This window comes from Acinonyx jubatus, chromosome A2 (assembly GCF_027475565.1).
Source record: "Acinonyx jubatus isolate Ajub_Pintada_27869175 chromosome A2, VMU_Ajub_asm_v1.0, whole genome shotgun sequence".
In the NCBI taxonomy this organism is placed as follows: Eukaryota; Metazoa; Chordata; class Mammalia; order Carnivora; family Felidae; genus Acinonyx; species Acinonyx jubatus.
This window is the reverse complement of record NC_069383.1, coordinates 137,055,702-137,079,518: the sequence shown is the minus strand read 5'-3', so window position 1 is coordinate 137,079,518 and position 23,817 is coordinate 137,055,702. Positions and strand designations below refer to the sequence as shown.

Here is a 23,817-nt window from a genome sequence, read left to right as displayed (position 1 = left end):
AGTGTGCACAGTCTTGTACTTCTGGTGACTGTACAGTTTAAAATACTATTCTTAACAAGTTCTATAAATGTGCAGAATTTTGTTTGACTTTTTTTTTTAATCTATGTTGTTAGCACACAGAACACTTCATTGGGGGAAGGGCATATGTCCCTATTAGAATATCACTGAAGCTAGATTGATACAGGGGGGAAACACCTTTCTCTTCTAGTTTTGAGAGACTTCTTCTTGGTTCCCAGGAGGAGGGATTCCTTGATGTTGAAGCACATTAGCCACCGTAGCCCAAATGCCTTGTGGTGCAGAAAACCTAAAATTCATTTTTTATGTCCCCTTCTCCCCTCTCTGCCTTCACCTTAGACTTGACTCCCTTAAACCCAGGGAGCTGTGGGAACCTGACCCCCAAACACAGTTCCCAGTATGTTGGGCAGTCTGGACTTCACATGGAGATGGCATCCGTCAAAAGAGCTCCTTTTTTAGCTTGTGGAGCTTCAGACTGATAATTCTGCTATCTTCATTTCATTTCCTGAAAATCGGGATCCACTTGTGAAAAGTTGTTGAACAATATGCTAAATGGGAAATGTCAACCCTCACTCTAAACTTTCCCTGTTCAGAGCATCAGAAGAAGACTTCATCAGGTTTTAGAGTGGCTTTCCCATTTTGGTAGTCCATCGAAGAAGGGAGTTTGAAAGTTGTACACTGTTAACGATTGTCTGCCCCATGTCCTGCCTGAAATACCATGATTGTTTATGAAAAGTATCTTTTTTTAAGAGAGAGAGAGAGCACACAGGTGGGGAAGAGGAGCAGAGGGAGAGAGAATCTCAAGCAGGGTCTACGCTCAGCGAGGAGCCTCACATGAGGCTCGATCCCATGATCCTGGGATCATGAACTGAGCCAAAACCAAGAGTCGGACGCTCAACTGGACTGAGCTACCCACATGCCCTGAAAAATGTCTTTAATAAAGCTGGATACAGCTGGAAAAAGAAAAGACAGAGATGATTAAGACATGGTCCCTGTTCTGAAGGAGTATATATTATAGTAACAATTATTACAGTAAAACATGAATACAATAATAGAAATAGCATAGAAGCACTCTTATCCAGTGAGGAGTGAGGCCTCCAATCTTGGTGGGTTTTTTTTTTATTGCCTTGACGACTCTAGGGCATTTGCATCAACATTTAATTTTGGAGGAGTGTTTATCAATTTCTATAAAAAAGGGGACTGAAATTTAGATTGGGATTTTGTTGAATCTGTAGATCAACTTGGAATGAATTGATATCTTAGCAACATTTAGTTTTATAACCCACGGATATGGTATATATATCTGCATTTATTTGGGTCTTCTTTAAAATTTCATCTATATTTTCAGTGTAAAAGTCTTGGATATCACTGGAAGATTTTTAAGTATTTTGTGTTTGGAGTACTACTATACAAGGAATTTAATTTTATTTTCTTATTTGCAGCTCACATATAAAATACCTCTTACATATATAACATATATTATAAATATATTTTATGTATTATATACTATATATTATAAATTTATATTAAAATTTTTCTCTAATAGTTTGTTGATAATGGTAGATTATATTGATTAATTTTCAAATGTTGAATCAGCCTTGCATAACTGGAATAAAACTAGCCACGAAACGTAATTATTTTTCATATATATTGTTGGATTTGGTTTGATAACATTTTGCTGAGGATTTTTACATCTAAGTTCATGAGAGATAGTGGTTTGTAGTTTTCCTTTTTGTTTATATCTGGTTTTGGTATCAGGTAATATTGGCCTCATAAAATGCATTGGGAAGCATTTCGTCTTCCACTTTCTGGAATAGATTGTTTAAAATTTGGGTTAATTCTTCTTCAAATGTTTCATAGACTTTTCCAGGGAAACTATCTGGGTCTGCAGATTTCTTTTTCAGAAGCTTTAAACTATGAGTTCGATTTCTTTCATGCTTTTAGGGTTATTCAGATTGTCTAATGGTTGAGTTTAGGGTTATTCAGATTGTGTAATGGTTGAGTTTTGGTGGTTTGTTGTTTCTAAAAATTGGTCCATTTCTTCTAAATTGTCAAATTTTTGAAGATAATGGTGTTTACAGTATTCTTATTATCTTTCTAATGGCTACAGGATCTGTAATGATATCCCCTTTTTCATTCCTAATGTAGGGATTTCTTTCATGCACACACACACACACACACACACACACACACACACGGCTTGAACTCACAATCCCAACATCAAGAGTCCCGTACTCCATCAACTGAGCCAGACAGGTACCACTCTTTCTTGTATATTTTTATTTTTGTCAGTCTTAACAAAGGTTTATCCATTTTGTTGATTTCTTTTAAGTTTATTTATTTATTTTGAGAGAGAGAGTGTATGAACAGGGGAGGAGCAGAGAGAGAGAGAGAGTGAGAATCCTAAGCAGGCTCAATGTTCTCAGCACTGAGCCTGACGCAGAGCTCCATCCCACAAACTGTGAGATCATGACCTGAGCTGAAATCAAGAGTCAGATTCTCAACCAATTGAGCTATGCTGGTGCCATTTTATTGAGTTTTTAAAGGATGAGCTTTTTCTTTTTTTCATTGATTTTCTCTATTGTTTTTCTACTTTCTTTTTTTTAAATTTTTTTAATGTTTATTTATTTTTGAGAGAGAGAGACACAGAGACAATGTCCAAGTGGGGGAGGGGCAGAGAGAGAGGAAGACGCAGAATCTGAAGCAGCTCCAGGCTCTGAGCTATCAGCACAGAGCCAGACTCGGGGCTCGAACTCACAAACTGCGAGATCATGACCTGAGCCAAAGTCTGATGCTTTGCCACCCAAAGTCTGATGGGGTGCCACCCAGGCACCCCATATTGTTTTTCTACTTTCAATGTCACTGATATCTGCTCCTTTTGTATTTCCTTGTATTCACTTATATTGAGTTTATTTTGCTCTTTTTATTTGAATTGCTTGAGGTAGGAATGTAGTTTATTGATTTCAGACCTTTCTTCATTTCTAGTATAAATATTAGTGCTATAAATTTCCCTCCCAAAACTGCTTTATCTTCATTCCATATGCTTTGCTTTGTTGTTTTTATTTTCATGGAGTTAGTTTTTTTTTTCCCTTTGAGACTTCTTTTTTGAGTCATGAATTATTTAAAAGTGTGTTGTTTAGTTTCTGCGTGTTTGCAGTTTTTTCTATGTGTTTGATTTTTGTTTGATTCAGTTATGGGCAGAGATTACACTCTGTATGATTTCAGTTCTTTTAAATGTGTTGAGGGTTTTGTTTTGTTTTGATTTGATTTGTTCTTAAGGCCAAGATATGGCCTCTCTTGATGAATGTTCTATAGACTCTTCTGCTGTTTGTGGGTAGAGTGTTCTCTGTACATCAATAAGATCCTGTTGTTTGATTATGTTGTTGAAATAGCATGTGTAGCATTTGCCACAAGGGGATATAATCATGGAGTTGTCTATTTCTCCTTTCAACTCTATCAGTTTTTAGTCCACGTGTTCTGAGCCTCTGTTGTTAGGTGCATATACAATTGAAGATCATTATGTCTTCCTAGTGGATTCATTCATTTATCAGTATGTAATGTCCTTTTTGTCTCTAGTAACTTTCTTTTTCCAAAATCTACCTTATCAGATAATATTGACACTCCTGCCACTATTGATTATTTGCATGATACAAGTTTTTTCATCTTTTTGCTTTCATCCTATCGAATGGCAATGTTTTGAAATGAGTCTCTTATAATTGGCTCCTATACACTCTACCAATCTTTTTATTGGTGTATTTAGATCATTTACATTTAAGGTAATTATGTTATCACATAAGTCTTTTTTTATTATTATTGTTTCTTTATGTTTCCTCTAGATCTCGTTTCTGTTTCTTGTGTTTTGATTTCCTGTGCATTACTTGAAATTGGGGGGGGGGCAGTCAATCCTGACTCATTTACAGTATTTTTTAATTTGTACCATTTATAGTTTCCTTAATGCTTACTCTTGGTATTTTAATATACATATGTGATTTATAACATTTATCAGTATCAATATTTTACCTTTTGGAGGGCAGAAATCTTAATTCATTTAGAAACTTCTATTTCCCCCACTTTTAAATATCATTGCTTTGGACATCATGTGGTATAATAATTTTTTTCAATCATCAAATATTACTTATTAAACTCATGAGGAAAGGATAGTCTATTGTGTGTATTTCTGCTCTGTCCTTTCATTATTCTTCCTTCCTGATAATCCAAAATTCTTTCTTTTATCATTTCCTTTCCATCAGAAGAAATTCCTTTAGCCGGTCTTTAAGGGTAGGTCTGCAAGTCACACATTTGTTTTGTTTTCCTTTGACTGAGAATACTTTTATTTCCCCATTAATCATGAATGATAGCTTCACCGGATCTAGAATTCCTGGTTGACAGTTGTTTTCTTTCGGCACCTCAGAAATAATGACACACTTCCTTTTGACTGCCATGGTTTCAGATGAGAAATCTGCTGTCATTCAAATTGGTGTCTCCCTATATATAAAGCATTTTTTCTCACCAGCTACATAAAATTTTTTTTTCTATATCTTCAGCTTTCAAAGTTTAATTATATGTGTCTTGGAATGGATTTCTTTGGGTTTGTCATACTTGGGTTTCCTCAACTTCTTGCATCTTATACAAATATACTTTGTGTCTTCAAATTTGAGAGGTTTCCAACCATTATTTCTTCAAATACCTTTTCTGTCTTCCATTCCCTTTCTCCTTATGGGCCTCTGCTGATACAAATGCCGAATTTTTAATCATTTGGTGAATCCTATTGTTTCGTCCTCACGTTCACTAATTTTGTTGTCACTGCCACTCAACTCCTGAGCCCATCCAGCAAGTTTTTAAAATTTGGGACATTGTATTTTTTTAATTCTGTGATTCCCAATTTGCTTAATATTTTTTTTAAAGTTTATTTATTTTGAGAGAGAGAGTGGAGAAGGGGCAGACAGAGAGAGATAGAGAGAGAATCCCAAGCAGGCTCCAAACTGTCAGTGCAGAACCTGACCCGAGGCTTGAATTCACAAACCGTAAGATCATGACCTGAGCTGAAATCAAGCCTTGACACTCAATCAACTGAGCCATCGAGGTACCCCTCATTTTGTTTTCTTATAGCTTCTATTTTTTCATTGAGATCTCATATCTTTTGATTTTCATTTGTTTCAAGAGAATTTGTAATTGGTTGTTGAAATCTTTTTTATGATGAATGTTTTAAAATCTGATTTATCTCAAGGTTGATGTCAGTTGGTTATTGTTTCTTGGTCAAATTGTGATAGTCTCGGTTCTTGGTATATTAGGTGACTTTCAGTTGTATTCTGCACATTTTGTCCATTTTATTAACAGACTATAGGTCCTATGTCAATTTTATTTTGATAGTCAGTCGCCTTAATTAGGTTTAGTGTGTGGGTCTTGGATGACATCTGTGGGCTGTGCTTTCAACGGCAAGTTTAATTTCCGAGAATCTGTGATGTTATTTTGATTTGCTTGGGTTTTTTTTTTTAATTTTTTTTTCAACGTTTATTTATTTTTGGGACAGAGAGAGACAGAGCATGAACGGGCGAGGGGGCAGAGAGAGAGGGAGACACAGAATCGGAAACAGGCTCCAGGCTCTGAGCCATCAGCCCAGAGCCCGACGCGGGGCTTGAACTCACGGACTGCGAGATCGTGACCTGGCTGAAGTCGGACGCTTAACCGACTGCGCCACCCAGGCGCCCCTTGATTTGCTTGGTTTATCAGGTACCTCTGGTGCCGTCTGACAGGACAAAAGCAGTTGCCCCAGGCCAGGCCACCAGATAGCTACTGGTAAGTGAGAGATGTGGTTAGGATCTCCCTATTGGTGACCCCTAGCTACCTTGGTGTCTTTGAGTGAGGGAGGAAGGGAGAGTTTTGAGCCCATGGGGGACAAAGAAGCTTCCTGAACCAGGCCACCTGATGTATTTGAGGCTCTCCTGCAAGGCTCAACCTACTTGCGTTGGTATATCTTGGCAGAAATGGAAGATATCAGGTCTGGCAAGAAAAAAGAGACATCAAGTAAGTTTTAACATTAAACCAATCTTACATTCCTGGAATAAACACTACTTGGTCGTGGTATCCCATCCTTTTTATACCGTTGCATTTGATTTGCTAATTTGTTGCTAAGGATTTTTGTATCAGTGCTTCTGAGCTTTGCATCAGTGCATCTGAGTCTGAATGTTAGGGTTATACTGCCCTCCTAAAATGAGTGAGGAAGTATTCTGTCCTCTGTTTCTTAGTAAAGATTGTGTGATAGTGATTTTATATCTTCCTTGAGTGTTTGCTAGATTTCACATGTGAAACCATCTGTTCCTGGCAGGGGTTTATTTGTGGGAAGATTTTTTATAATGTATTTAATTTCTAATAGATATGACTCTAGTAGATATGACCTATTGGTTTAGGTAAGTTGTATATTTTAAATTTGTCAGTTTCATCCGCCTTGTTGAATGTTGGCATAAAGTGGTTTATAACATTATATTGTCCTTTGAATGCCTATAGGATCTGTAACAAAAACACCTATTTAGTTCCTGATATTGGTGATTTCTGTTTTGTTTTTTTCCCTTGATCATTCTAGCTAGAGGTTTGTGGATTTTGTAGATCATTTCAAAGAGCCAACTTTTTGATTGGTTAAAATCCCTTATTGTTATCTGTTTTTATCACCTTGATCTGCTCTTATGCTTATTTTTTTTTTCTTTCTTCTTCTTATTTGGATTTACTCTGCTCTTATTCTAGCTTCTTGTAAATGTACAACCTTTGGTCATTGATTTAAGCATTTAAAGTTTTATGTTTCCTTCTACATGCTGTTTTAGCTTCATCTAACCAGTTCTGACACGTTATATGTTCCTTATCATATAGTTCAAAATATTTTCTAATTTTCCCTGTGATTCCTTTGATTCACGAATTATTTAGAAGTAGTTGTTTAATTTCTAAGTGTTGAGGGTTTTTTCTAAATATTTTATTGTTACTAATTTTAAATTTAATGCCTCTGCAGTCAGAAAACAAACTTCGTATGATTTAATTCCCTTCAAACTTATCAAACGTGTTTTATGACCTTGCATATGGTGTATTTTTATGAACGTATCACGAGCCCTCGGAAAAAAAATATGTATTCTGTCGTTCCTGGTATAATGACCTGTAAATATCAATCAGGTCAAAGTGGTCGATAGTGTTGTTGAAGTTTTCCACATCTTCACTAATTTTGCTTTTGATCTAGTTTTTCTGTCAGTTCTTGTGATGGACTATTAAAATCTAGCACTGCAGTTGGGGAATTGCCTTTCTCCTTGCAATTGTGCCAATTTTTCCTCATGTATTTTGAAGGTGAGAAGCACGAAACAGCAGGACATAGTCAAGAAGCCTACATTCAAAGTTACGGAAGGCTGGGCACGAGGTAATGCTGGAGCTATTATTTTTCATCTTTATGAAATAATAATTGTTTGGGTAGTAATAACAACATTATCATGCTGTTCCCAGCTCATAGTGTAAGACTTTATTACGATAAAAATAACGTTATCAGGAGAATCTACAGGCATTTTCAGAACAAAATTTCATCAGATGGAGTTTAAATGAGATCCTTTATGGAAAATGATCTTAAAATGTATAAACACAAGTAGGAGTTGTCATAATCATCATCATTATAAAATCATAAATAGAGTCTTCTTCTACCCAGTTCCATGCTAGAGAAGGTTGTGTTCTATTAAGACATTAGTACTCCTAAAGTTTATTAGAGCTGTGTTAAAGACTCTTTAAAAAGTCATTATGAAATCTTTTCTATGAAAGTCAACATGAAATCTTTTCTATGAAAAAAAAGGGGGAGTGGGGAGATGAAAATACTTTGAAAATTACAAAATGTACATTATATGGAATATAATATGATAAAAAATTAAATAAGTCTGGAGTACCTGGGTGGCTCAGTCAGTTGAGCGTCCGACTTTGGCTCAGGTCATGATCTTACGGTTTGTGAGTTGGAGCCACATGTTAGGCTTCATGCTGACAGCACAGAGCCTGCTTCAGCTTCTCTGTCTCCCTCTCTCTCTGCCCTTCCCCTACTCATGTGCACACACTCTCTCAAAAATAAATAAACATTAAAAAAAATTAAATAAGTCTGTGCGTAAGCATATGGAAAGTTGAGTAGAGCACACTGTTAAATGAAAAAAAGTTGTAGAACAATGTATAATATGGGGTTTTTTTAATGCACAAGTGTATAGCTGCATATGTTTATTTGTACATGCCTAGATCCAGAATGAAATTGTTAACTGTGCACAACTCTGGGGAGGGGTATTCCAGGATAGGGAATTGGCTGGGCGGTGGGGGTGGGGGATAAGAGAGGGGCATTTTCACTCTGTACTTTCTATAGTGTCTATCATTTGTATCTTCTTTGAAAACCAATGTGAATTATTAAACAGTATATATTTTTAAGTCTGAGCAAAAAACAACTGATCAAAAAAGTGGAAACTATGCAAAAAAGAAATAAAGGTTAAATTTCCTAATATTTGGACAGAGGAGAACAGTGAGAAGGAGGACCTCGCTGGAGAATTGGCCTTTATAATGTAAGGCGGGGTGAGATTACTGGAGTATTTTTTTTTTCGTAAGTGCATGAAAATAATTTTCTCTGAGATTAATGATAATTATACATTGTAACTTGTTTGTTTTATTGGATTTTTAATCAAACTTAAAAAAAAAAAAAAACTAAGCAAATACAAAGCTACCTCCAGGGTACTGCAACACAACAGCAGCCTTCTTCTGTGCTGTCCTTTATGAGATTAATTAAATTAGATTGCCTCTTAGGGGATCAGGAATTCTCCGGAAGCCTAAAGGAAGAAGACACATAGGGCTCCCTAGCCACAGCAACGTTGAATCAGGACTCAGTTTGAGGGGGTGGTCAGTGAGACACATGAGGATTTGCTTACAGCCTGTAGCATTTTTAAGAAAATTCATTTTGTCCTAATAAGATATGCCAGACTGCTCAAGCGTGGTCATTTAGAATGTACATAATGGAAAACGGCTTTGGGTCTGAAAGCAGACACTTTTAGTTGGCAACCTAAAAACTATTTTCTTACCCAAATTTTCTGCCAGCATAGCCTTCCTCACGTTCCAAGAAAAGTTGAAAATCCCCATACTCAATTTCTAAGCCTCCTTGAAGTCAGGGTGTGGATATGTGGCCCAGTCCTGTCCAATGGGAGTTGAAGGGGAAATTTCCTGGAATAAAGAGAGGCATGAGTGAGTGAAATCTCTTTCTCCCTTCTGCTTTTGGACACTGTCGCTTTTTGCTACTGCAGCAGCTATCTTGTACCCTGAGGCAATATAAGTCCCTGCTAACACTGTGGATGAGAGAGCAGAAAGATGGAAAAAATCTAAGTCTATCAGTCACCTGGGAACCCCACCAGGGAGTCCCCTACTTCCGTACTATTGCTTCTTTGCCTTGGGGTCTAGAGGGGGTCTGCTCTGGGGTGGAACAGAATATGGGAGCAAAGAAGAGAGGTCAGGTGTTATTCATATCTTTGGCATAGTCAAGAGGATGGCCACAGTTGCAGCAGAAATTTTAGGCATGTGAACAAGGAAACATTTTTAAATCATCCACTGTAGTCTCAAAGGTACCGGACCCATGAGAGCTGGAAATGGACAATAAAATCCTTTTGGGAAGCCTACTGCCCCGTCCTCAGGCAGAGTCACATTTATGTGGGGGGTTGAGTGGGAGGGGGGGATTGCATCTGCCAGACCAATCAGCAGTGGGATAGAATCTACCTTCTTTGTTGTTAAAAGCAGCTGCCTAATCCACCCAATTTACCTCCTGTGCAAGTTATTCTTTGTGCAGAATCTCTCACTGTTAGCCTCAAGACTACGCATCCTCCATGGTTCCTGTCAGAACTGTTTTTCAGAGACTTCCTCTGCTGGAGTCCTGAAAACTTCTTGCCTCACTCTTACTCCAGCTGAGGACTCTAACGCCTGGGCAATACTAACAACATAATAATGAAACAGCTAACATTCATGGAGCACTCAGTCTATGCCAGGTGTTATTTTAGGTACTTTCGTGTATTTACTCATAATAGTTCTGTAAAGAGGATACTATCCTTTCCCCCGTTTTACAGGCAAGGAAACTATGGCGCTGAGTGACTTGCCGAGCTCATATGTAGTAGGAGATAGCAAAGCTGGGCTACAGTCCCTGACAGTTTGGCTCCAAAGCCTGTGTACCCAATGCTTACATAAAACAGGTCACGATCTCACCGTCTGTGAGTTTGAGACCCACATGGGGCTCTGTGCTGACAGCCCAGAGCCTGGAGCCTGCTTCAAATTCTATGTCTCTTTCTCTCTCTGCCCCTCCCCACTCACACTCTGTTTCTCTCTCTCTCTCTCTCTCTCTCTCTCTGTCTCTCAAAAATAAACATTTAAAAATGTTTTTATAAAAAAAGGAAAATTAAAAAAAAAAAAAAAGAAACAACCTTCCTGAAGAGGCTAAGGGAAGAGGCAGAAGAGAGGAATTAACCTGAAGAAAAGATGTGAAGAAGGGACCACCTGGAAGAGGGAGAGCACGAGCGGGAGAGGAACCCTGGAAAGGTGATCGCTAACCTGAGAGGCTTTCCTTGTGCCGCCAAATCATTCCAAACCCAGTCTTCCTGTCTTTCCATCTTTTTTTTCTGAAAGCTTCAGTGTAGTGAAAATATCTCCCTCACTGGCTTGCTAGGGTTACAGACCTCTTCTCTCAAACCTCCTCCTTTTACTCTGTCCATTTCTCCGTGGCTTCTTACTTGTTTGTTAAACAACATGTTTACTCCCTGACAGACTTGAGCTGTGGGTTTTTGCTTCACTTGTCATGGCTTTGGAGACAACAGACTGTGTCACCCTGATGGTGGCCTCTAACAAGGACTCACTGTCGCTTTTCTTAAACGGAAAGGAGCCACAGAGGTAGGAAGATAGATAAGAAAAAATATCCCTTTTTCCTAGTGTTCCTCTCACCTAAAGGTGCTCATAGTCAACAGACGACTGTGTTCCCAGCATGACATCTCCTCAGTAACACCCCCCTCATAGCCACCTTTCCCAGTGAGGATCCTGAAGGACCAATGAGAACAAATCAGAAGTGATTTCACTAGAACTTCCCATAATACTGTGATTCTCAACACTGAGGGCAGTTAGAATCGCCCGGACAGCTTTAAAAGAAGATCCAACGCCCACGCTATGCCCCAGACTAATGACAGCAGAATCTCCATTAAGTGGGACCCAAGGAACAGCTTTGTGTAAAGCTGCCCCAATGATTCCAATGTGCTGGGAAACACATCCCTAAATAATTTGTGACTTCATTGTTATGATATAATTTTCAAAACCTATATCGTATGCAGATATAAAATGCATGTGTCAGATTTGTTCAACTCCTCAATAAGGGAGCCAGTAATAATGGTAAAGCCAGTTCAAAGCACATTTGAAAAGATAGATATTTTTAAGTAATAGTAGTATAAGACTGTTGTGTTAGAATCAAAACTAGTTTAAGGTCACTCCCCAAAGCAATCTATAGATCCAATGCAATCCCCATCAAAATCTCAATGGCCTTTTTTTTGCAGAAACAGAAAAGGCAATCCTTAAGTTCATATAGAATTACAAGAGACCCTGAATAAGCAAAAACAATTTTGAAAAAGAAGAATACCATTGGAGGACCTAATTCTGATTCTAAAACTGATTCTAAAACTTACTACAAAGCTATGGTAATCAAAACAGTGTGGGGCTGGCATATAGATCTATAGATATAGATATATCATTGATATATATATATATATATATATATATATATATATATATATCAATTCAAAATTGAAGCACCTGCCTGGCTTTGTCAGTAAAGCATGTGGCTCTTAATCTCAAAGTCTTGAGTTCAAACCCCACGTTGGGCACAGAGTTTATGTTAAAAAAAAAAAAACAACTCAAAATGGATCAAAGACCGAAAGACTAAAACTATAAAATTTAGAAGAAAACAACCTTGGAATTTGAAGTGATTTCTTAAATATGACACAAAAAGCACAAGCAACAAAAGACAAAATAGATAAATTAGACTTTATCAAGAGAGTGAGAAGAACAGGAGAAAATATTTGCAGATTGTATATCTGATAAAGGTTATCTAACATTCAGAATATATAAAGAATACCTACAGCACATAAATGATGAGTCGTTAAATTCTCCTGAAATCATTATTACACTATATGTTAGCTCACTTAGATTTAAATAAAATTAAATAAAAGCTAAAAAAAATACAACACAACCATAAAAAGAGAAATGATCCAATTTAAAAATGGGCAAAGGACTTCAATGGACATTTCTCCAAAGAAGATCTACAAATGGCCAATAAGCACATGAAAAGATGTTCAATGTCATTAGTTATTAAGGAAATGCAAATCAAAACTATAATAAGATCACACCCATTAGTCTGGCCATAGCAACAACAACAACAACCCCCAAACAAACAAAAATGGAAAGTAAGTGTTGACAAGAAGGTAGCGGTATTAGAACCCTTGTGTGTCGCTGTTGGGAATGTAAAATGGTGTAGCCACTATGGACACCAGTTTGGAGCTCCATTAAAAAGTTAAACATAAATTTACTGTATGACCCAGCAATTCCACTCCTAGGTATATACCCAAAAGAATTAAAAACAGGTATTCAAACAAATACTTACATAAGAATGGTCATAGTATCCCTGTTCTCAATAGCCAAACCATGGAAACAATTCAAATGTCCATCAGCAATGAATGGACACACCAAATGTTGTGAATCCATGCAGTGGAATACATATTATTTGGCCATAAAAAGAAAGAAGTACCGATACCTGCTACAACATGGATGAACCTCAAAAACTTTACGCTGAGTGAAAGAATCCAGACATGAAAAGCCATATACTGTATGATTCCAGGTATGTGAAACATCCAAAATAAACAAACCCATGAAACAGAGAGCAGATATGTGGTCGCCAGAAGCTCAGAGTGTGGAGTGGAGAATAACTGCCTAAACAGTAGACTTTCCTTTTGGCATGATGGAAATGTTTTGGATAGATAGAGGTGATGATTGCACAACATTCTGAATGTACTAAATGCCTCTAGACTGTACACTTTGAAATAGCCAATGGTTAATTTTATGTCTTGTGAAGTTTCCTCAATTTTAGTTAATGTCCAACAGAATCATAAAAGTATAACCTTTATGGTTACCTATTCCACCAGACAGACCTTAATTTCATCTGGCTAAGCCCTATCAGACAAAAATCTACAAGTTAGCCTCTGCCTCCCATGAGTTATAATAAAATGGCCTTGACAATGGAAAGCTGACCCAATACTGCATTGAAGAACACCCAGCAAGCTCTTGCTTATTTTTAAGTTTTGGATATTTTTTTCTGACATCACATAGAGTCCGAATTACCAGTTTGGACTTTACACTTCCTGAGGGTTACTTTCATCTTTGGAGAGGGTTCCCTTTTTTCCCCCGCTTTCTTTCAGTCGGCATGCCTTATCCATCAGGGACTCCTTCGCCCATTACAAATGCTGTATTAAACTGGAAAAGAAAAGTGTTGGAATCTAGATGTCTTTCCTTTCTGGAGATTTCTTAACCCTTATGCAAATTTGCCAAACCATTCCCAGCAATCAAAGCCATGTGCATGTGGGTCTGTCGGTCTACTTCCTTATAGGGTATATTTTATCTGTGTCACCAATGGGAAAGCAGTAAAGAATAGTGTCCTCTCTGCTTACAGAGTTGGATTTTCAGCCCTTTGCAAACAAAGGAAACAGAAGTCCCTACCAACCCCTCTTGCCAAAAGATTAGAGAGAGACAGAGACAGAGAACTTTTCTGTAGCACTTCAATTTGTACTAAACATTTTGAGGGGTGTTGAAGTTCCAGAATTTCCTGTCCCTTTCATGATCCTTCTTGCTGGATTAAGAATCAGATTAACATGAGACAGTTTAACAGGAGAAAAATCAAATTTAATAGTGTGAGTACAAGGATTTCACACAAACATGGAAATTCCAAAGACAGGCATAGTGAGGTTAATGTGTCATGCTGAACTAAGGACAGGGGTGTTGGGGTCTGGGAATGCAATGGGAGGGAATGCAATTCACAGGAAGATGAAAAAGAGGAAATGTTTGGTAAATAAATGTTTGCTGGGCCACTCGGAAACAATGGGACATAAGGGACACCTGGGTGGCTCAGTCAGTTAAGTGTCCAACTTCAGGTCATGATCTCAGGGTTCCGGACTTTGAGCCCCACATCAGACTCTCTGCTGTCAGCACAGAGCCCAGTTCAGATCCTCTGTCCGCCCCCTGCCACCACTCCCCTGCTTGTACTATCTCCCTCTCAAAAATAAATAAAACATAAAAATAAATTTTAAAAAGATATTTTAAAAAAAGAAACAACGGGACATAGAGGACTTTGATCAAACAGGCTTCACTAGGCTTCTCCCTGTTTCCTACACCTATTTTCTATCATAATGCAGTTATCTGTGGTGATAGCTCTTTTCCTGGAGCAGGTTCTCTATCTAAACTTTTTTTTTTTTTTTTTTTGGCAGTGGAGAGGGGAGGTAAAGAACTTTTTCCTGAATCTGCTGGGTTTCAAATTGTTTTTTTTTTTAATCTTTAATTTTTATTAGAGAGAGAGAGCACATGTGTGAGCAGGGGAGAGGGGCAGAGGGGAGAGAATCTTAAGCAGGCTCCAGGCTCAGCACAGAGCTGGATGTGGGGCTTGATCCCACGACCCTGGAATCATGATCTGAGCTGGAATCAAGAGTCCCATGCTCAACCCACTGAGCCACCCAGGCACTCCTCAAATTGCTTTAAATTTTTTTTAGATGTTTATTTATTTTTGAGAGAGAGACAGAGCGTGAGTGGGGGACGGACAGAGAGAGGAAACACGGCATCTGAAGCAGGCTCCAGGCTCTGAGCTGTCAGCACAGAGCCTGATGTGGGGCTTGAACTCACAAACTGTGAGATCATGACCTAAGCCGAAGTCAGACGCTTAATGAACTGAGCCCCCCAGGTGCCCCTCAGATTGCTTTTTAACTCAAAATAATCTTTGCACCAAAGGGGCTATCTTGGGCTGCCTGTCCTTGTCTACTGTAGGAGCGACAGAACTCTCTGAAAATTCGAAGAAAATAGAGGACTTTGGGGGCATCTAGGTGGCTCAGTCAGTTGAGTGTCCAGTTCTTGATTTTGGCTCAGGTCATGACCCCAGGGTCATAAGGTCAAGCCCTGCATGGGCTCCATGCTGAATGTGGAGCCTGCTTGGGGTTCTCTCTCTTTCCCCCTCTGTCCCTTCCCGGTTCGCATGCTCGCTCTCTCGCTCTCGCTCTCTCTCCCTCAAAAGAAAAAAATGTAAAATTAATTTAAAAAGTAAAACTGAGGACTTTTTCTGCAGGAAAACACACATAGATACATAAGCCCAAAACTTTGCAGACAGCTTCTACATTTTAGATGGTCTTGTACTTCCAGAAAATTTTCCAGCTAAAAAATTCCTACTCCGGGTGCCCCTAACCAACAGAAATGGCCAAAGTAAACCATTTTAAAATGTTCTGTGTCATCTAGCTAACCCATCTGTATACAAAGCCTCCAGTCTGTAGCTTTCATCTTTTTGTAAAGATCCGCAGAATATATGAAATTGCTTCCTTTATTTGTAGGTTCCTGAAATGAGGAAATAAAATTGTGAATAGGAGAAAAAAGGCATCAAAGAGGAAAACTTCTTCATAGGCTTGCTTTCTGAAGTTGTTTGTTATTTTAACTAAGTAGCCCACTACTGTTAAAAGAGATTTATTTTGAAAAACTTCTATATTTTGTTCTACCACATTTTATTTGCACGCTGTCACTCTTGTACACAGATCACGGGTCAATAAAGTCTAGAACAGCCTTCTTCAGCATGCATTTCTCTTTGAGACTGAAAATGACATGAGCCCTCTGTATCAGCTTCTCGCTGAAATTAATCTTTACTTTTGTCTCAGCTTGAGTACTTTTTGTAGGCCTTTCCTCCTCTCACACTCACAAACTCATTATTTTCATCTGCTAATTTGCTTTTTAATTACTTATTTCTATCATACTATACAATTGTATTCAGTGATTCCTGACTTAGTAAACTTTGGCCCATTTCAGAAAAAAAAAAACTGTCAGAATGGTACATTTTCTTTCTGAATCTACAGTTAAAAATAAGATTTACTTTGCATGCACCATTAAAGGTGATAAATCTCCCAGCTTCAGTTAAGAACATAACAGCGTCACATGTCATAGAAATTCCTTCTTTATGCCACTTATTTCATTATGAAAGTTAAAGTAGAATTTAAGGTCTTTTTAAAAATGTCATAGAGTCGATGAACAATGCTTCTGGAAAGATGAGGGAAAAGCTATAATACCAAGGCTTCTAATCAGTTGCCAGGCACCATTACCCAGTATGGCTTTTTACATCAAGTATCCCTTTTCATTGGGTCAGTATCCATTCTAAATGAGCAGGCATCTCTCTTTGCATTGGGTTTCCCCAGTCTTAGCACTGAAAAGTCCAGCCTCCTGGAAACCCTTTCAGTTCTGGGGACACTGGAACAGCCTGTCACCCCAATGAACCCTTTCAGCGAAATCCAACATTATTAATTTAAAAGCACCTCAAGTCCACATTTTGTAAACAATTCACCCTCTTCCGGTTTGTAACACACCCCAGAGCTTTTTTGTTGTTGTTGTTGTTGTTTTTTTTAATATTCAACTTAAAACATATTTAAGACCAGAATGGAAATTACATGAGTATCGTGTCAGAGAAGCCTGGTAGCAGAAAGACTAATTTGCATTGGCATTTATAATGGAGAGAATTTACATATTACTTGTGAAATTGAAAATAAAGATTTTTTTTAAAGGAGACAGATTTGGAAATATGCCTAAAATGTGTTAATCTGAGAAGAGTATAGAATTTCTTCTGCAGCTATTTGTTATTGTTTTTAAACTTGAGTGTTATTGGTTGGAATAGGTAAAAATTTGAACAGAAGTTCAAGAGGAACAAAAAGTGTTCTTGCAATGAAGCACCTTTCTCCCACCGTGTCCTCCAGCCATTCAATTGCCCAAACAATGGTTATTAATTTTTAATACGTTGTCCAGAAATCTTCTGTGGAAATTTAAACAAAGAAATAGAATTTTTAAGGAGTAAATTGATCATTACTGAAGACGAGATCAGAGGGGTGCAGAGAGGCTGAGTTTGGAAAGGAAGGGAAGGAGTTAGCCAAGCCAACAAGACTAGGAAGGACAAAGGAACAGCAATGGGTAAAGGCACAGAGTATGGAGTGGCTTGGAGCATTTGTGGAAGGACAGACAATACAGGTCAGAGCTAAGGGTGCATGAACGGTGGGGGCAGTTGAGAGAGGAATCTAAAGAGACAGGGCCAGCACAATTTTTTCCAAATGGAAGCACAATTTTTCTTTTAAATCAATGGGAGTCAAAGAAAAGCAAATTAAGCCTCCAGGGCAGGGAGATTTGGTGGAGGGGGAAGTCAAATCAAAGGTCTTGATGCGCAATTGTCTTCACGCCAAGCCCCTTCGAACCAACCTCTGGATAATGGTTTAGGTCACATGGTTGGGAGGGGAAAAGATACGTACATTCAAGACCAAACTGCATTTCTTTGAAGACCTATGTTTCATCTCTAGTAAGTGAACCATAAGCAAAGCTTTGACAAGGGTAAACTTTAGAGGAAACAGTTTCGGCCAGGGCCCCTGCTTCCACCTAGTACTGCCTTGAGAAGCTCTATTTTCCAACATTGTTGGAAAGTTCTGCTTTCGACAGCCCTCATCAGTCCCGCCTCCCACAATCTTAGCTCAACAGATGTCATAACTTCTAAGAAGGCGTTCTCTGTGGCTGAAACTCTCTACTGGAGAAGCCTAAGGAACACTGTCCTCACTTGTGCATTCCTTCTGCGTGTCAGTAAACTTCTGGCAACTGTAAACATGTTCCCAGTTGCTGAGCCAATAAATAGAAATACCCTTTCTAGAGAGAGAAACTTGCACTATCGCATAGTAAATTCTAAGGAAGAAAAGAGACAGTGCAAGATAGGAGTTTCCCAACATGGCTTTTGAGAATTAAAAGAGAGAGAGAGAGAGAGAGATTCAGGACACCAACCTTGACTTATTAGGTCAGAATGGGGAAGAAATAATAACAGAAACTGAGTTTTTTTAAAAAGCACCACAGGGGTTGTGATCAATAAGGTTGGGGAGACTCCACTTGCTAATCGAAAAATGGGACAGAACCCTCAATGTTTTGTAATCATAGACTTCTTTCAGACGAATCTAATTGTATAGTGAGTGTCGAAAAGTTTCTAATCACTCCACCTGGGAGACTCTAACTCCCTGGAAGTTTGTTAGTCTCCAAGCAGAGGAAATGGTCGGTGGAGAAGAAAGTCCTTATTGAAAGCCATTGGCAATGGGTCATTTAACTGTATTGGTGTACCTTAAAGCAGTAGATGTGTTCCAAAAAGTGAATAAATCAGATTTTTATTAATGGAATGTTTTTAGTGTACTAGGAGACCCAGAGGGATCTTGTGAGGGCAGTTTTCAAATCAGTATTTTATTTTAAATGTACTGCATGCTCGTAGTTTAAAACAAATCCACACATGGCAGAGAGGAAAATAATATGAAAGGTAGAATCACTCCTCTCTTTCCTTACTCCACCCAAATAATCACTTTCTCCCCTTTCTTGTCTCCCAGCCATTTTTGCTACATATTCCATCATGATTTTATAAAATGTTTGCCCTTTTTTTTAAAAAAACTTATCAATACATGATGGACTCTACTCCGTGTCACAACATAGAGAATCCCCCTCATTCTTGCAATCGCTGAATGGAGGTACCAGGCATCTATGATCTACATAAATATTCCTCTACTTATGGAAAATTAGGTGATGTCTTCTCTTCCTCTCTCTCTTTCTCTCTCTCTCTCTCTCTCTCTCTCTCACACACACACACACCCCAATATTCCAATGAACATCTCTGCACATATATACAGGTGTATCTGTAGGGTAATTTCCAAGTGAAATTTCTGGGTGGAAGAGGATATGCATTTTAATTTCGGCACAGAAGTATTCCCTAGAACAGTACACAACTTCCATCCCCAACAGCAGAGTGTGACAGTGCCTCATTCCCACTGCCTCATCTCTGCTCCATATAATCCAACTGCTTCATCTAGGTCAATCTCATCGGCAAAAAAAACAAAAAAACAAAAAAACAAAAAACAAAACTACAACACAAAGAACAAAAACAAAACTGTACCTCATTCTTACTGTAACTAGCATTTATTTTATTATAAGGGAGACTGAGTAGATCTTTCTGTGTTTATTGATCACTTGGATTTTTTTTCCCAGTCTATTGAGAATTTTTCTGCAAAGCAGAGAATCCCTTTTCATGGCAATCCTTCATCGGCCACGATTTATCCCTTTCTGAATTGGGGTCGTCAAAAATCAGCCTGAACAAGTCATTTCCAAAGGATAGCCATACACGGGTCATTCTTATTTTGAAAAGGCCATTACTTGATCCTGCTAGCATCCCATTTCTCTCCTTTGCTTTGCTGTCAACAGATAGACTCTTATTTCCTCTCCATTCATACCTTTCTCAGTCCCCTAGATTTGGTGCCTGTCTCCACCACACTAATGAATGTGCTCTCTAGAAGTTCGCTGAGGGCCTCCTATCACTAAACCCACAAACGCTGCTCTGTAATCATTTTCCTCGATTTACCGGGTACTTAGATGCTCCTATGCTTCCTATCTCTTCTGCATCTCAGATTCCTGGGGAGATACTAATAATACCCTTTCTGTCTTGGGTTTGTTGGGAGGTTTAAATGCAAACCTATGGATGTATTTTGTAAGCTATAAATTACTACCTAAATACAAGTTGTCACTATCGTTCACTGTGACCCCTGGAGTCTCCAGCATAGGCTTCCTGCTGAAGAAGGGATCCCTCATTCTTACTGGTCAACTCATGCATGGCCTCCTGTAGTTCCTTCTCTCTGTCTCTCTCATCCTGAGAGATCGACTTATTAAGCACCTACTGTGTGCCAAGCAGCATTCAGGTGCTGGGGAAACAGCAGTAACCACTTTGGGGAAAACTTCATTAAGTGTTAACGGGGTGCCAGCACGGTGCTTAGAAAGCCCTCAGGAATAATAATGTTTCATCCTCCTAGAGATTCTCTGAGGCAAGTATTATTTTTACTTAGTTTTAAAGATAGGAATCTCAAACGCAAAGAGGTTGAGTAATTTCTCCAAAGCTACACAGCTGGTAAGTGGGAAAGTCGGGGTTTGAACCCAGATCTCTTCAGCTGCTCTGTGTAATGCTCATTACGCTACCTCCCGTGTCACATGGCTATCAGAAGAGTTAAGCGAGATCATGTAGATACTTAATGAGATGATGTAGATGGGGAGGTGGGTTAAGGAGGTGCTTAATAAAGACAGACTCTTATCACTGCAGGACCAAGAATGTCAACACGGTCAACTGCAGGAAGAGCAGAATCTAGACGGGACTGATACGAGCCAGGCACAGGCCTCAGGGTGCTTTGATTTTCCAAGTGAGCACAACAGCTGCCCTGCATGATGATCAGTCTTACCACAACCGAGTACCTATTTCTGCCTTCGCCCCAGGGGTCCATAACAACTCTGTCTCATCCACTCATTTATTGGCCTCTTGCTGGAGGGAACACCAAGGGATTAGGTGTCACATCACAGTCCTGAGTCCCAAGAAAGACTTTTGAAACACGTCCCTGCAGGCAGAGAACAGTGTGCTTTCTCGGGAGAGAGGAACTAGCCCTTCAGCGTGTGGATAGTATTCTCTTGAAGCAGGCACCCACGATTAGGAATTCTGGGTCACCTTGCAGATTCACCTGATAGAGCAAAGAGAGACAGAGCTCACTGGCCAGGCATGATTCCAAAGCATTTTTTAAATGAACTACACGTTGCTAAATGGTTTCATCAGAGAACACACATGGTCCCGTGGTACATAATCCAGGCGCTATTATGACAACGATGGCTGCTGCCATCTTCCATTCTACCAGCTGGGCAGTCTTCCAGGTGCTTTGCGTACCTTGTGTTATTCAGTCTTGAGAACCTCGTGAAGGAGGCTCTCCTCCCTCTCGTGCCAGGGCTTGGAAACCTCCCTACTGTACACACAAGATCACAGAAGCACCGCTGGAACCCAGGTCTGTCCAGGCCCGGGTGCAATTTCTGTCGCCACCCTCCATCAGTTCAGAAAAGGTCAGCGTGTCCTTTGCAGTGCCCAGCAGGCAATGTGGAGTCTCTGAGACCAAGCTCCATAATAAGTGGTGGTGGGAACCGTGCCCAGAGCTGCCACCTGCCAAATGAGCCTGGGATGTGAACTGCAGAAGACATGTGTGGTTCCCCAAATAGTTTCACCAAGGTCATCTAACATCAAAGAGCATGAGAAAAGGTCAGCACCAGTGCTGGCATGGACTTTACCTAGGGCCATTATTCATCTCAAGCAATGAGCTGATAGAACGAGGGTGACAGGCAGCACAGTGGGTGGGAGGGACTCGCTCAACCCATCCTACCTTCACTTACTGTAGCTTAATTCTGGAATGTTAGGAGCATCCACAGACGAGAATGGCTGGCCAAATCGGAAACAGAAGGAACAGAATATTCTCTGAGAAACCTCCAATGAATGCTCAAAAAGCTCTTGTCAAAATGTGAATGCTTTTATTATTAAAAAAAATTTTTTTTAATGTTTATTTTTGAAGAAGAGAGAGACAGTGTATCAGTGGGGAAGGAGAAGAGTGAGGGAGACACAGAATTGGAAGCAGGGTCCAGGCTGTCAGCACAGAGCCCGATGCAGGGCTCGAACCCACAAACCGTGAAATCATGACCTGAGCCAAAGTCGGATGCTCAATTGACTGAGCCACCCAGGCACCCTTGAATGCTTTTATTATTAAACACCTACTCTTAGCTCAACCTCTTCACACCCTTGCATGGAGCCACCTTATCCCCATTTTCACAGCTGAGAAAATACACAAGAACAAGGTCATCCAAAGTCAGCCCCCGGGCTGCCCAGTCCCATCCAAACCAGTCTGTATCAGGAGAAGAAAACAGCTGGATATTTTTACAACGGAAATCAGTGTTGTGATTAGTAAGGGACAGCAACGCCCTCAGGCAATGCTCCCAACCTGACCCAGTCTTAGGACTCCCTTGTGGATTCTCATTTAAAATTCTGATGCCAGTACCTCTCTTCCCAGACATATTCAATCAGATTATCTAAGAATAGATCTAAAATTTGTATTTTAAAAAGTGGCATAAGTGCCAGATTGTTTGGAAAACCCTGCCCTGAGAGCAGATCTAATTTCAATGTTTGGAGAACCATTGAAATAGATATTACATGGGTGGGTGAGTTGCTGGAACACATATGACCCCTTGAGACAAATGGATAAGTGAAAGGTTATTGGTTCTTACCTATCATTTTCTCTTTAAAAATCATCTTTCAGCCAATTGCCTGGACATCATTGAGGATGAGTTGGACCCTTGGTGCCTATAGTATAAGAGGGAAATTGAAGATGGCAAATCAGAGATGTTTTAGTTTCTATTGTTAATCCATGAAAACAGTGGTTGGTATGTCTGTAATTATTCCCACTTTACAGATGAGGATCCCAAAGCCCAAATAGGTTGGTGATTTGGTGAAGAGTCAGGTATAAATGAGACCAAGGGGAGCCGAAGAGGTAGCAAGGAGTATAAGGGTGAACTTGGCATTTAAGGAAATCTGATCTCAATTTAGAAATAATCTCAGGTCTTTTAAAAATCATTAGGCTTTGAGTTCGGAGGAATAAATCCTACTCGAAAGGAAATTAGGTTCCAACTTCTTCTGCCATTCAAACTCAACTGAGAAGAGTTATCAAAGCCCAATATCAATATATCCGGGTATTCCAAATAGTCTACCACTGTCACATGATGAGATTTAAAAAAAATTAGTCCATTGCCTTATCATCCTTATTAATAAGGATGGAAAAAATATTTCTTGCAATTCAGCCACACCCATTTGTGCTTCTAATTGCAAAGGGACACACTTACAAGAAGGACCTGTAACTGCTACACCAATCCAAACAAGATTACTCTGTCCTTGTGAATGTCATTAAAACAGTTCCCTAGTTCTGTTGATCAAAATTCAGTGGGCAGGAGAGCCTGTTGTGGGGCTTGTTAAAAATGCATATTCCTGGCCCCAGTCCCTGAGATTTTAATTGAATATATTAGGTTTGGGCTGAGGCCCAGAAATGTGCATTTCAGTAAACTGCCCAGCTGAATCTTGTACTGGGGACCCATTTATGAGATTCTGCCTTAGTAAAACTTATTTGTATCTACTTTCCATTATTACTGTTTCTTTTCACTGCAAGGGTGCTTGTTTTTTCATTCAACTCAGAATTGTCAGAGGTGGCTGAAAGAGCTCCGAGTTTCAACAAAAACAGGTGAATTAGCAGCAGAGTGATTTATGAAGTGAAATAATTCACTCATTTAGGCAGATCGGCTCCCCCTTGTGGAATGTGTTCTATGGCAGGGACGGACCTCACAAATGAACCAGAGGTCCTGGGGCTGAGCTTGTCGACACAACTCAACCAAGACTATTCGTGTGGTTGTCGAAGCTGAATTCTGGGAAAGCCATTTGGTTTCCTGAGTCCTGCTTCGCTTGATTTCTTGCATCTGATATGAATGCTCGGAGTTTCTGTCTCACTGATGGCATGGGTAGAAATTAATTGAATTAGCCAGTCTCCAATTTTCATTTTCAGAAACCCTCTTAGAATTTAATTCTGCAATGTCTGCTTTCCTGAAAGCCCTGTCTTTTTAGAGGTA

The 23,817-nt window shown here is 39.3% G+C and overlaps 1 long non-coding RNA gene across 1 annotated transcript; it reads right to left on the bottom strand.

The window, feature by feature from the left end:
* Positions 1–5,730: 5,730 nt before the first annotated feature.
* On the bottom strand, positions 5,731–13,027 carry LOC128314890 (uncharacterized). Its single transcript, XR_008297100.1, has 3 exons — positions 12,674–13,027; positions 9,078–9,216; positions 5,731–6,015 (listed from the first exon to the last, which is right to left on the bottom strand). It is a non-coding gene; the product is annotated as an uncharacterized LOC128314890 (long non-coding RNA).
* Between the last annotated feature and the right edge of the window lie 10,790 nt (positions 13,028–23,817).